Source organism: Mandrillus leucophaeus, unplaced genomic scaffold (genome assembly GCF_000951045.1).
Source record: "Mandrillus leucophaeus isolate KB7577 unplaced genomic scaffold, Mleu.le_1.0 Scaffold268, whole genome shotgun sequence".
In the NCBI taxonomy this organism is placed as follows: Eukaryota; Metazoa; Chordata; class Mammalia; order Primates; family Cercopithecidae; genus Mandrillus; species Mandrillus leucophaeus.
The window spans coordinates 2,667,336-2,670,605 of NW_012102787.1; positions in this window are offsets into that span (position 1 = coordinate 2,667,336).

Sequence of the window (3,270 nt, forward strand, 5' to 3'; positions counted from 1 at the left end):
TTCCTTCCTTCCTTCCTTCCTTCCTTCCTTCCTTCCTTCCTTCCTTCTTCCCTTCCTCCCTCCCTCCTTTCTTCTCTTCTCTCATTCCTCACTTCCCTTCCTTCCTTCCCTCCCTCCTTACCTTCTTTCTGATTCAGGGCAGGATGAGAGTGTCTCCAAATGCAAGGTAATGCTCCCTTTTACTTTGTAGCACTTGTGGCTTGATCTTTGGACTCCCGGGGTACTTAGGAGGATAAAATCAATTCCACTGAAATCTTCTTTCTTCCTCAGTCTTCTTACCTGCCCACTAAGACAAGTTCTTTTGTAAGAGGGAGATTTTAAAAGTCTGTTAAAGGACGTTACCAAGAAGGCAGACCTATGAATTTACAGCCCCTTCGGGGTCCTCCTAACACCGTGCACTCCATGAACTTCTTTGGATGGTAGCTCAGAAGGTGGGATTATTATTCTTATGGGATCTCGGCTGCTTTGATAGATCAGTAGCATTAAAAATGGGGTCACATAGGGTAAGAGAACCAAAGGAATGAGGCAGACCTCAAGTGGGGCCTGGGAGATTGGAGTTACCTGCCATGTCTTTTTATTTACTTTTTCTTCAAAACAGCTCTACATGGTGAATTGGTACCTGACCTTCTTTCATAAGAGAGAAAACTGGGGCATGGAACTTGTCAGTGAAGCCCAGCATGCTACAAGAGCATCTTGGTTTATCCTAGTTGAGGACTGGAAAATCTCAATCTCAGGTCAACAAATGGTGAGTTCTCTCTCGGCTGCTGCAATCAAAATGCCAGCTTAGTCAGGGCGGCATCCTCGGCAGGTTGATAAACCAGCCCACCCAGGGCCTGCCTGTGCACACAGACACACCCTCCACCGTGAGGCGCAGACAGACCCTTGTTGTTTGTCTGCCTTTATGACATAAATCCCAGAGAAACAGCCAACATCAGACAGAAAAGACTTCAGAAAGGGGATTTTCTGAAACTTGTAGATACTGGAGAGAATAAGCCCAGTGTCATTTTCATGGCAGGGCTCTCCACAACAAAGAAGACAAAGAGCTAAGGTTTTTAAATTATTTATTTATTTATTTATTTATTTATTTATTTTTTTAGTGCTTATTTGACCATGCTTTCTCTGCTTAGGTCTTATTTCTTTCTGGCCATGCCTCAGAGTGTTCCTACCCAGGGATGGCCTGCTTTGGAAGATGCACAGTGCTCTGGCATAGCCTGCAGGAGCAAGCGTCAGCCTGAGAAGAGGACTGATATCACATCCACCCACCCACCCACTCATTCGTTCAGTGCTCCAAATATCTCCAAGTGCCTTCTATGTGTCAGGCAAAGCTGAGACCTGGCTCCCACTCATGGCTGCTAGGTGGTGAAAACTCAACTCCTTCGCCCCCTAGAATGGTAGAGAAGCATTTGCCCCCTAGAATAGGAAGAGCACCATGCAGCCCCATTGAGAAGGAGCAGGATGAAAGAGCCGCTTCCTCATAATGACATTGTCCAAGAATGACCATGCTCTTCACTGATGCTCCATCCAGCCCGGCATTGTGCAGCTACGTGGATGTTATTATTCTATCTTGTGAAAGCACACAGTGAATGCTGGAATCAGTGAATCATCCAAATAAATGAGAGGTGGAGTGGATGGGCGGGTGGAGCCACCAAGCTAGAGACGTCCTTTGTCCTCACAGGCAGCTTTGGCCATCGTACTGGGTTTGAAGGGACGTGGAAGTGACACGTACCACCTTTAGGCCGTGGCCTTACGACATTGGGCACTGGTTCCTCTATCCTCTCATCTCCCTTCCTGTGGACTGGGATGGATGGGCAGTGTGACCCAGCCTTCATCATGCTTGTGAGGCTAACACTGGGGATGCCAGGACCTGAGATGGAGAACCTAGGTCTCCAAAGAGTGTGTGAAGTGGAACCTGCCACCAGTCCAGACTGCTCACCTCTCCTGTGTGTGAGGCAAACACACTTCTGTCTTATTTAAGCCACTGACCTCTTGGGCTACTGTTACAGCAACTTAGCCTTTGCCCTACTAATATAAAGGTGTGAAAGAGCAGCCCTGTCTTCCTCTCCTGAGTTTAGAACCAATTAAGAGAAGGATAGTGGACCCAGAAAGATGCAGAGCAAAACACTGTGTCTGTTACTGGTAACACTGGGCTGGAAAATGCAGCATCGAAGCTGTGGCCATGCAGCCTTGCTAATACCTTGCTTTTGAGTTAGACCTACCTGCCTAGTCCCTGGAGCAGCTGACAGCTGCTGGTACTGGGGGCATATGGAGGGGCAGAAATCGTGCCTTCAGGAAGGAGAGAAGAGGCTGAGCCAAGAAGACTTGTTTTTTCCCTCCGAAACTCATCACTCGGATAGATCTTTTCTCCTCTTCTGGGCAGAGTAGGGGAGGCAGGTGGGGAGAGGTGAGGAGGCTACCATAGTCGAAGGCCTCTCCGAGGATGTGAAGAACGGTGAGCCCCCTCACATGGCAAATGCCCCACAGTGGGCACTGGTGGTGTTGCTACCAAGGCCCCTGTGCAGGAGTTAGACCACTGAGCATTCTCTAATCCTGGGTGAATCTGCTGGAAGGTTTCAAACAGGGGTTTGGGACGGGTCATCATCAAATGGTTTAATGAAAATCACCTCTGTTCCTCCATTTCTGATGACTTATCGATGAGCACGCTGGCATGTGTGGGGCACAAAGACGCTCAGGTGTGCGGATGAATGTGCATATTTCCGTGGAGGGATGAGTGCAAGAAGGAGCACATGTTCTTATTTCTTAGATCAATGAGTTTTTGAGATGTGTGAATCTCTACATGTTTTATCTTTCATTTCGGGAGCCCAGATATATTGAATACTTTTGGTATTGGGGCTATTGATAAAGAAGAACATCTTTCTAGGGCTAATGAAGAGCAAGCCCACAGGCCCTGCACATGTTCAGGCCTCAGCACCTCTAAACCAGAGATCGTGCAGCCCTGGAACTGGTTTCCCTGTCTCTGCTATCTACCCTCTCTAACACAGTGGTAGCAGAGTGTCCTTCTAAGACCAGGTCTGATGTTATTCACCTTCTCCAAAACCTCTAAGGGCTTCCCATGTCCTAAAACATGAAGTACAAATCTCTTGTGTGGCATTAAAAGCCTGCTCTGATCTGGCCTCAATGGACATTTCCAGCAATAATTCCCCTTGGCCCACTTTAAGTTTTGTTCCACACTCTAGTCAAGCTGAAGTACCTTTCCCTCCCTCCCTCCCTCCTTCCCTCCCTCCCTCCCTCCCTCCATCCCTTCCTTCCTTC